Source organism: Nansenia antarctica (genome assembly GCF_963989245.1).
Source record: "Nansenia antarctica genome assembly, chromosome: 9".
NCBI lineage: Eukaryota > Metazoa > Chordata > Actinopteri > Argentiniformes > Microstomatidae > Nansenia > Nansenia antarctica.
Genome location: NC_137679.1, coordinates 33,513,804 through 33,525,617, shown reverse-complemented (window position 1 = coordinate 33,525,617; position 11,814 = coordinate 33,513,804). Strand labels below are relative to the sequence as shown.

Sequence of the window (11,814 nt, the reverse complement as noted above, 5' to 3'; positions counted from 1 at the left end):
AGTCACCTTTGATCATGTATTTATTGATTATTAAAATTTAAAGGAGCATGTTACATCAAATACAGTGAACATAAATCGTATTGTGAGAATCTGACATCAATAGATCAGTGTCAAACCAATCTCTGATCAAACCCCTCCCTCTTTGGTATTAGAAGTAGATAAGTCATCAAGTTGTAATACTAACAGTGGTCACACAAACCTTGCTTTGGCATGATATCAATCATGAAGTCAAGTTCATTTTGTAGCCTAATACATTGCAGCAAAAAATATTAAAGATTAAAACAATAATGTGCCAAAATGTTTTTCCAGATCACACAAATAAGTGACACAAGTAAAAGAAGAAAAGTAGAAGTAAAATGTAGATCACAGATAGATATAGCAGAGTTTCTGCTTGTTTTGTTATTTTCAATGTCACATATGCACAACGCTTGTATGCTTTCAGTTATCAAAATCACATTGAACCACAATAATGAAAACACATAATATTGTATGAATATATTATAAATATAAAATAAACACTTTTTTTCAATTTTTTTCCAATGACAGGCAAGTGTGATTGTCAGGTTAGCTTGTTTTCTAGGTCAGCACAATTGGGAGTCCTATTGTAATGTGCATACAACTGAGCAACCATCAAAGTAAGGCACAGAGAGCTAACTTCTTTCTTCAGTGCAGAGCAGTATTGATACTGCTATATTTATTTCCAGGTAAAATGGATTGGGGAGGGGAAGGTAGGAGAGAGAGAGGTACTTATTCAGACACCTCCACAATGAGCGGAGCAATGAACTCTGAATGACGGATTCCAAAAGAGAAGCTTGGAGCCTTGATCCTTGTGAAGGTCACCTAGAAATAAGACACTGGCGGTTAGTGCACAAGGGTCTTTCACACCATTGTTTCCAGATTAGAAAAATAAGTCATTTACTGCATATTATAATACAAGTAATAGTAGATGAGATGAGTAGACTTGCCTGCTCGGGGTGGTGAGCTCCAGGGCCTGGTTTTTGGGTGGTGTCTCCAGGCATGCTGTTGCGTCCTGTCATGCTTTAGTGGGGCGGCTTGTGCTTGTAGGTACAGGGGTCCACCACTCTGTATGTCCCTGGGCCGGGGGTCTGTGGTCGATTGAGCACATTTAACATTTCAGTTCACACCACATGTATAAGAGAAACTGGATTCATAATATGATATGTAGGATTTTCATCTTGAAGTGACAGCCTTTGACGAGTGAGACTCACCTTCTGCAGGTCCTCATGGAAGCTGCCAATCTTGCTGCGACCCCGGAGGGAGAAGTTGGGAGCTGAGGTTTTGTTGACAGTAGCTGAGGGCAGCATGTATGCAGCAGGACCTGAGAAGACAAGGGAAGAAAAACACATTCTGTCAGTCTACAAAGAACATTCAGTCACTGAACATTCTACTGCTTCCTTTCTGTCAGTCTATATGAACAATTGAAATCTGCAGTGATGGAATATCATTGGAGAGTGTTACCTGGGTTACCTGGTGTTTGGTCGTTACGGAATCCTTTGCTCCTAGCAGACAGAGAGTAGGCAGGAGCAGAATAGCAGGAATCCTTTGCTCCTAGCAGACAGAGAGTAGGCAGGAGCAGAATAGAATCCTTTGCTCCTAGCAGACAGAGAGTAGGCAGGAGCAGAATAGAATCCTTTGCTCCTAGCAGACAGAGAGTAGGCAGGAGCAGAATAGAATCCTTTGCTCCTAGCAGACAGAGAGTAGGCAGGAGCAGAATAGAATCCTTTGCTCCTAGCAGACAGAGAGTAGGCAGGAGCAGAATAGAATCCTTTGCTCCTAGCAGACAGAGAGTAGGCAGGAGCAGAATAGAATCCTTTGCTCCTAGCAGACAGAGAGTAGGCAGGAGCAGAATAGAATCCTTTGCTCCTAGCAGACAGAGAGTAGGCAGGAGCAGAATAGAATCCTTTGCTCCTAGCAGACAGAGAGTAGGCAGAAGCAGAATAGTAGGCAGACTTCCCTGACCTCTGACCTCTCAGGGGAGTAGCGGCCTACAACACAAAACATATGATCAGTATGAGAAACATATTCATGATTAGTTGGTGAGACTTTTACTTTTCGATTTTAAAGCTTTTGACTTTATTACTGACCAGGTCCAGGGGTCTGGAAGAGCAGAGGGTCTTTAGGGCGGCTATAGAGTGAGTATGCGGGGGTCCCGTCCCGCCCTATCCTGGTGATGTTGGAGGGGACCAGGTAACCTGGTCCAGGGGAGCAGTCAGAGCTGAACTGGCGATGGCGTGTTCCGAAACTGAACGCCGCCCCTTTGAGCTTCCTGGGGTCGTGGTAATTTATACCTGTGAAGAGAGACAAAGAGAACAGATTACAGAAGATGAGGAAGAGAATGGATGCATTTTACTTGTGTATAGAGTCTCCTCAGTGTCATTACTGTCTCTCAGCAGAGTGTTATGTAAGGTAGTTTTACCCCAGATAATGGGGTCAGTGGAAGCATGCAAACGGTTTATAAAGCCATGATACATAAAGCACTTTGAGCTGCAACGTTTGCAGGAAAAGCGCTATACAAATAAATGTATAATTATTATTATTATTATTGAAGGTGTCCATTCTATGGATTGAGAGAATCAGACTGTAGAATGTCAGTCATCAAAATCATCATTAAACTGCCTGTTCAATTGGTTCAAATCAAAAATATTATTAATAATTAATTAACAGATTTCATAAAGACATAATCATTGATAGATTCATGCTGATTATGGTTTTATGAAATCTGTTGGAACATTTTATTTTGTTGACAGAACTGCATTAAAAACTCCAATAACACAGGCATCAAAAGGTACAAAGGTTTTTATTGTGTACAGTAGAGATTTGACAGTAATACTTTACAGTATGGCCCTTCATACAAAGGTGTTTGGGTTTGTTCAGTTAACAACTTATCAAAAGGGACTAGTCTATTTCTGCTTTTGCCAAATTATTGTTGTCTTGGCAAGGCAAAGTGGCTAAAGCTGTGTTGTTGAGTGTGTACACAGTCGGGTAACAATCTTACAGAGAGTCAAGTCTAAATCACGTTACCAGTTTGATAGAGGCTGAACAACATGATTAGGCTTCTGCTGAAAATGTCACTGTGTTGTCAGAGGCTCGAAGAAGTTGGTGTGGACTCTGTCAGAGTGTATTTGTCGGTTGATCCAGTTGTTTTAACGAGTACCATGTGGATGTGGGCTCACACCTGTTCAGTCTGATAAACATGGATAACAGCAAGTCTCTCTGGAGTCTCACTTGTGGCCTCACAGGAGTCAAGATGGAATCAGCAGGCGGTAGATTTCCATAAACGTCCCCAAATTAAACAAACACGTGGGTGGTAATCAACACAGAGAATAGAAGTTGCGCTGATTGAAGCAATTAGAGAAAGTCGCTGCAGTTTTTCCAGTTTTTGCATAATCATACATTGCAATCTGGCGATGTCTATTTTGAGGGATTAAGTTGGTTGACAACAAAACCAACTGATTACAAGTTCCTGTAGATTCCTGACAGGTGACTTGAATGATTATATTCCTCACTACATATCGTTTTTCTTTCTAGGATTTTTCATCATAACATTACTGTCATAGTGTCTCCTCACACCCCTGTTCGTCAGTGAAATTTGAATGAGCAATCTCATCTGGTTGGCAGGCATGCTTAGTTCATTGTACAAATGGCGGAGTCACCCATTTGTAAATGCTGCATTTAATTGCAAAGCGAGGACGGCGAGACACTGGCTCAGAGCAGTCTGACCTTTTCGAGAGTGAGAGTGAGAGAGAGAGAGTGAGAGAGAGAGAGATAGAGAGAGGGGGGGGGGTCACTATAGCGTGCTACTTTTTCAATTCCACCCTCTAATGCATGTTATTATTTCAGACAGAAACTCCATCTCTAGGGAACACGTCCATCATCTAACCACGGACTGGAACAATGATTACAAATTCATAATTTTGACTAACTTTGGATTAATCCCTCAGGTGGTGTGATACTTGGACTGGTTGGGAAGCGGCTGTTTTGTACCATAGATGGAGTTGAGTAAGTCTCAGTCCCAACATTACCTTTGGGTTTGATGACATGTTAATCATTACACGTCTGCACTGACACATATGAATGTTGTCTTGCTCCAAGTTTAGAAGAAATATGGTAATCACTCCCAGAAAAGAGCTGAACACTGAAAATCACATGGATACAATACTGTAGTTAGTGAGGCTAGTATTGGTGAACCTTGTTAAACTTTCATGTTCCCTATTGTCTTAAAGGAGCTTTTCTTTTTTTTCTTTTAGTTTTCAGGGTCCCTAATCATCAGTTAATCATCATTTGACGAAAGCTGGTTAACCCGGAGCTCCTCTATATCTGCAGGGATTTGTGGACATTATTCAGGGCTCTGTTGAAACAGAGACAGCCGTCATCCTGCATAAATAAAGGTTTAATAACAATAATTTAAACCAATGACATGGGATAAGTCACCAGCAGAGAGGACGAGGAGGAGAGGACAGGGAAGATAGAGGAGAGAGAGAGATGCGCTGGAACGGGAGAGGAATAGATAGGAGGGAGAGGAAGAATTATGGAGTGTGGAAGGGCATTGCATAGAGGGAGAGAGAGGGGGGGGAGATGGAGGGGGAGAGAGATGGAGTGAGAGAGAGAGAGAGAGAGAGAGAGAGAGAGAGAGAGAGAGAGAGAGAGAGAGAGAGAGAGAGAGAGAGAGAGAGAGAGAGAGAGAGAGAGAGAGAGAGAGAGAGAGAGAGAGAGAGAGAGAGAGAGAGAGAGAGAGAGAGAGAGAGAGAGGGAGAGGGAGAGGGAGAGTGAGAAAGAAAGAGAGAGATTTAGGAGAGCCGTTGTCACCATAGTACCCAGAATTCCCCTGGGTGGGCAAGTCAAACATTTGCATAAAGATAAAGACACTATCAATCAGCTCCAACTGGTTTTGACTGCCACCAGTGCTCTACCCCTGTACAGCTGACCAATGCTATACCCCTGTACAGCTGACCAATGCTATACCCCTGTACAGCTGACCAATGGCATTGAGATATATACAGTATTCACATTCCATTTCTATGGGCTAGCAATGCCTGTATGTACAGTACAGTAAGCAACCAGCTGGGCATATTTCACTGACTGCCAAGAGATCTGAGGAGACAGCGCCCTTGTCATACTATATAACAACATGGCTGCTGGCAGGGTTGCCAGATGGGTTATATACTGGTTAGGCTGTAAATTGTCAATCCCATCTGGCAACCCTGGCTGCAGGTTCAAGTCCTGTTTTAGCTGCTCCCCCCTCAATCATTACTGTTACTGTAAGTTTGGCTAATGGCATTAGACCCTGGCAGCCAGAGGAATGTGAGCACTGGCAGTGTCCCAATGCAGATGTGAACTCTGCATTGTGGACAGGAGACTGCCATAGGGGTCGTTGTTTAATTGATTCATCCAATACAACCTCTCAACAGTGCTTAATGAGCAGAATCATCCATTAGGCAGCACAGGGGGCTGAAAGTGTGTGTATATGTGTGTGTGTGTGTGTGTGTGTGTGTGTGTGTGTGTGTGTGTGTGTGTGTGTGTGTGTGTGTGTGCGTGCGTGTATGTGAAATGCATGTGAAAGTCTGATTGCAGTTAATGTCCTATCTACAGTACAGAATTATTCTAGCTAAGAGCAGTACAGCTGAGTTTAAAGACCCCAAAGGCTTAATAGTTCCCAGTGTAAATAGACACTACTGTGTTTTATAATAACCCGCTCCCACATGAATATATTATCCTATATAGAGTGTGTGTGTGTGTGTGTGTGTTTGCGTACGTGTGTGTGTGCGTGTGCATGTGTGTGTGCCTGCCTGTGTGCCTGCCTGCATGCGTTTGTGTGCCTTTGTGTGTGTGTGTGTGTGTGTGTGCGTGTGTGTGTGTGTGTGTGTGTGTGTGTGTGTGTGTGTGTGTGTTTGTGTGTGTGAGCATTCACTCTCTAGTATGTTCCTCTGGCCAGTCAAACAGCCATGGCCTCAGATATCATTAGAAGGAATATTCATCAAATAGTTTAATCTCAAGTCCTCACTAAAGAAACTCAGAAAACTCTGGCCATTATGACTCAAATAATTATCATGAACTATTGCTCTGCCCATTGCTTCAAATAATCACTTCCACTGAAAGGAGAAAAATCCATTACAAGGGTACAGCTCGCTGCTTTTCATTGTTCACAGACCAGGTAGGATGTTCAGGTCTGTTTTGTAGGGATTGTTCTTTCTGCCGGTCCTAAAATGATTGGATCTCATCAGACTCAGGTCAGTAATTGCATCTATCTGAAATAACAATTACATTTTCCCTGGAACTGATTAAAAGACCAGCAGTTGTGAAAAGAGGAAATCAGTCACACACACACACACTCACACACACACACACACACACACACACACACACACACACATACACACACACACACACACACACACACACACACTCAGACACACACACACACACACACACACACACACACACTCAGACACACACACACACACACTTTCTCATGTTAAGCGCTGAATGCTCTTCCTGGATTGGGAAACCAACAACAACAACAAAAATTGGTTCATTAACAGTTTTCTTGCAACTCTAATGGTCGAACTCTAACTTGGGAACATTCATTACTGAACAGTTCTGGGTCTGACTGCTAATATGTTCCTAGTGGATAATTCAGGATGGGTAGCAATTCAATTACCTTATGAAGAGCAATACATAATCAGTGTGTTTCAATTGACCCACAGAACAAAACACGTGAGAAGCAATCTGGAAACAGGCAAGTGTTCTTTTAATGATCGTCTCTCCGTGGTTCCATCTGTTTGGCAACGAATCAGCTCTGGCCCGGTTAGAACAGAGAGAGAGGAGGACTCGTCTCTACCTCCCCTGAGTACTCTATGGCGATGTACTGTAGGCCCCATTTAGCATTTTATGGTGTTGCTATCTAAACAACATTTGGTATGTTGATTGATTGATTATTTGGTATGTTGAGTGCTTAGCCCTTCCATGCACAAATAACAACACAGCAACCATCACATTGACTTATAGAACAAACACAGAAGAAAGTCCCCATTCCTCCCCACAGACACTCCCAGGTCAATATGGATCCCACCTCATTGACGTGCCTTTGACGTTGTGCTGATGCTCGACAACAAACTGTAAGGCAAATTCATGGACTTGGTCAATAGTAATTACTTCATGTTTCTCTGCCACGGTGAAGAGTTCAGCATAATGTGATTCTCTTTGTGTCCCCCTGTGCTTTAAAGTGTCTCTCTAGTTTACAGTATTGATTAGTAGCTTTAGGTTGGATTACCGTGACTGCCATAATATGAGATGGATCATCCGCTGGAACTGTGGTGAGCCCGGCTGTGAGGGGAGAAGTATTGCGGTCCGCTGTGGCTCAGTTGGTAGAGCATAGCGCGAACAACGCTTATGTTGTTGGATTGATTCCCACTGCTTTGATTCCCTCTGTTATGATCAAATGTAAAATGGGACCATAACAGGGTTAGGGTTAGTATGTATGCACTCACTGCAATGTAAAGTCACTTTGGATAAAAGCATCATCTAAATAGCATACACGTTTATATATGTACGAGATATACTGTACCATGGGAGGGTGTTTGCACAACATTTGCATGTAAATGTGAATAGTAAATATACACTCACCGAACACTTTATTATGAACACCTGTACAGCATCTCATTCAATCAGGTGGTGGGGAATGTTTTCTTGGCACACTGTGGGCCTGTTAATACCATTCATCTCTTGAATGCCACAGCCTATTTGAGTATTGGTTCTGACCATGTGCATCTCTTCATGGCCATAATGTACCCATCTTCTAATGGCTACTTACAGCATGATAATGCACAACGTCACAAAGCAAAAGTCTGCTTTGCCAGTCTCAAACTGGTTTCATGAACATGACAGTGAGTTCAGTGTTCTTCAGTGGCCTTCCCAGTCACCGGATCTGAATCCGATAGAACACCTTTGGGATGTGGTAGAACGGGAGATTCACAGCTTGAATGTGTACCTGAAAATTGTGTGATGCAATCTTGTCATCATGAACCAGAATCTCAAAGGAAGGTTGCCAACATCTTGTGGAATCCATGCCACAAAGAATTGAGGCTGTTTTGAGAGCAAAGGGAGGCCCTACCCAGTATTAGTAGTGTTCAAGTAGTTGCTGTTTCAGTCAAACAAATATCCCTCTCAGGGATAATAAATAAATAAATGGACTTGAGCATAAAGCTCAGATGCATAAAGCACAGGAATACAAGCCTCAGAGGACATATCCTTGTATCTTTATAGAGGCGAGAGAGCACAGCCACTTGGAGCAACATCTCAACATGATTGTGCATCCATGTGTTGTTGGACATGATTGATTGATTTGTATGCATTTACAAGAGCCCACAGAGTTAACTTCCCACAGAGTTATCTCCTTTTCAATGCATGAGTAGTGGAGGTGAATTCTCTGAGAGTTGAATTCTCTGAGAGGTGACATTCTCTGAGAGTTGGCTGTCCCTCGAGACTCTTTCCTCCTTCAGAGAGACAGGTTCCTCACCTGGCCAGCTCTCTCATCCCAGCACTGCTCCATCATGGCTTCTCAACACTAAGGCCCAATCCCAATTCACCCCTACGGCTCTGGTTTCAGCCCCACAGCTCCGTTTTGCATGTTCACGTGTCGGGTAGGGCAGTGGCGTGTCCAGACCTTTTTCACTGGGGTGGCCCAGGTGGGGCACCTTGTTATGCATGGGTGGCACAATTTTGAGAATTTAACACTTAATTCCCTGCATTCTGGTGAATTTGTACACACCATTTTGTGCTTTTTATTACCATTTCTGTCTCCACTCCCCATTGTATACTTTAATTGGGCTACTAAGGTCATGTTCTTACATGAAAATCTGAATCATGACCCAGAGCAAGCGGATGAGTTTGCGTTCTCACAGCCCTTTATGTAAACAAAGTAACATAGGCAATTGAAGCAACAGACGTGGTAGTTGATTGGTCAGGAAAATAGAAAACTGCCCGTTCGTCCCGCTCTTATCCAGATCAACACGCATGCGCTGTTGTTTTCCTATGGACAGCCTCGATGCGTCGTTTCTAATCTGAGCGAAACCACCCTTTTCAAGCGCCGGAGCATGTGTTGGTTGTTTGCTCCGGGAGTGACTTCGAATGTGCGTTCTCACAGCTCCAAACAACGCAGAGCAAAGCGAATTTTATCCTAAACTCTGATTCCAAGTGAAGCAAAACGTTTTAACCACTAGCACAACACCGTAGCCTATATGTAGCTATGCAAAAGTCTAACGTTATTAATGGTACTCACATTTCTTCAGGAGCGCCAAGACCAGCACACCTCACCGCTGATCAAATGTGTTCTGTTCGAAAAGTTCGTCTCGTGGCGCGAAGTGGCCTCTGCTCTGAGTGACTAGGCAGATAGCCAATCAATCAGGGTGGCACCTAGGGTGGCCAATCAGATTTCAGGGGTGGCACGAGCCACCCCTGGCCCCCCCCTGGACACGCCCCTGGGGTAGGGGTGTCCCAATTGTTGTTTTCATGTAGGGATCACATGCAGCTCCGATCAGAGATTTTGACGACCAGACTCTGAACAGAACCATACCCCTATGTCTAATGAAATCCCAGAATGCCTTGCGAATCATCTACAGGAATCTGATATCGCTCTAGGCAATGTGGACGACAACCACATGTAATTACTTTTTCTCCGTTAATAAAGATTGGAAAAATTATAACCATTGTATTATCTTAGTTTAATGTAATTTCAATGTATTATACACCTTTTCTTTATAACAAGCATAACAAAGAATGTGCTGTGAGTGCCACCGTTCTGATCGAATGTGGCACATGGGTGAATGGACGCATGGAAATATCTCTCTATATGTTTTAAGGCTGATTTGTGCATAATAGTGCCTCATTTTGACATATTTCCATTTTGCATTTCCCCCCTTTGATGGCATATGACGCCCGAAATTTAATTAACGTTCAGCCGCTTAGTTGTTGCACTTGTTCCTCTTCCTCTAATATCAGTGCAGACTGGTAGGGAAGGAGCAGGGTTGCGAGCCTACAGAGCACCGCCATTCTGTCATGAACTGGCCTGATAATGAAGCATTGTTCTTTTTTATTTGATGACTTGTTTGATCGATTGATAGGATGAAACTTAAGTTGTGAATGAATCCCAAGCATCTGTGCTTTTCTATGATGCGACGGATGACGTATCAGGGTCTTGACGGGTTGTCTCATTTCATAGGGGAAGACTCCAACCACTACCCCTTGTAGCTCTGTTCAGAGGCCTTGGCTCCAAAGCGAGTGACACTTCCAAAACGAGCCAGGGGTAGAAAAGGGAAATGGGATTGGGCCTAACTAAGCCTCACCTCCCAAATGGCCTGATTTCATCTCCCTTTCAGCCCCAATTAAATCCTGCTTAGTCAGCCAGCAAATTGGGGGCCCCAGAGTGGATTTAGCAAACACCTTGTTATTTAATTTTTGGTATGCTTTTGGTTGGGCCCCCAACCTTTGTATCTGCTATCGGACTTCAGCCTATGACGCTGTGAGTTGTAGGGTTGTTGATCAGTGTCATTCTTAAGTGTACAGATTAAATTCCATCAGAGTCGAAAAGTTTTGCAGCAGAGAATATATTTCGCCCTAAGACCTTGATTTGTGTTGTTGCATGAAGCATATTTGCACTGGCATTATTAAATCGAGAGCATCTTGCACCCAATTGTGCAATTGCACTTCATGCATCACACTCCGTCGGCTACGACAGCTCCATAAATCCATAGGATCGTGTTGTAACATAAGACCTAAATGCTGAATAATGTAAAGGATGTCGTTTGTCCAGGGGATTATAATCGTCATAAATATAGATTCCAACATCAGTGAGCTTGCTTTGCAGTTGGTGTTTAAGGTGAAATTACGTCATTCTAGGTGGAAACAAAGCAGCCTGGGTTGTTTTTCAGCACCAGGCGCGCCTCAGAGCGCGGACAGCTCCGTCTCAGCAGCTCTCCCGGACCAGAGGCGGAAGAAATAAACTCGGACTACGGAATGTAATAAAACGGGTGATGAGAGGATTATGTCCAAATGGAATGAATTTCGATCGACTTGGATCTTTGGAATCATCATTTGCAACTATGTCCTTATGGAATGTACAATAAGGTTGCCATTCACGAATGAATGTGTGCGTTAACTTTGTCTTACCGTCTTGTTTTGGATACTTTGATGAGAAACGACTAGTTTTTCAGTCCTTACACGGGTGAGGGCGAATGGGACTGAGGTGAGTTTTTTCTTTGTTGGATCTCTTATGAGCAGGCGCGACTGTGGTGCGGTGACCGTTATTTTCTTCTCAGTTCTAAAGTACTCAGGGGTGAGTGTGTCATTGAATTATAACTGTGTGTTTGCTTTTCTGTCTCCGGAACAGAGCAGCGCTTACTTGTGTAAGCGGTATCAATTCAGTTGTGTCCGCATGTACTGTGATTTTAATAAAAAATATTGCTTTTCCTGCTGTTTATGAAAGCCATTACTAAGGAGCAATTATTTAACCGTGCATTCCTATCTTGATCTCTATCTAAACACTGCAGTTTATTTGATTGAAGCCGATTGCTGAACAATGTATCATATTTGTTTTATTACATTGTATTACATTCTTTTCTGCACAGTGGTAGCCTACAAACTACAAATATAAGTGATCACTGTTGCTTAGGGTCTTATGTGAACGTTTTGAATAGTTTCATCTGCAACTATTCAATAATCCTCTTTCTTCCCTCTCCAGGGTCCTTTCTTATCTCTCTCACAAGATAGGAATATAGCTCCACCCTGTAACTGCCAGCC

At 43.1% G+C, this 11,814-nt stretch overlaps 1 pseudogene across 1 annotated transcript; it reads right to left on the bottom strand.

Annotated features, from left to right (window-relative positions):
* Window positions 1-747: 747 nt before the first annotated feature.
* LOC308165561 (ciliary microtubule associated protein 1B-like) lies at window positions 748-3,067 on the bottom strand (annotated as a pseudogene). Its single transcript has 6 exons — window positions 3,043-3,067; window positions 2,106-2,309; window positions 1,489-1,569; window positions 1,230-1,339; window positions 966-1,106; window positions 748-840 (listed from the first exon to the last, which is right to left on the bottom strand). The product of its transcript is annotated as a ciliary microtubule associated protein 1B-like (transcript).
* Window positions 3,068-11,814: the final 8,747 nt, after the last annotated feature.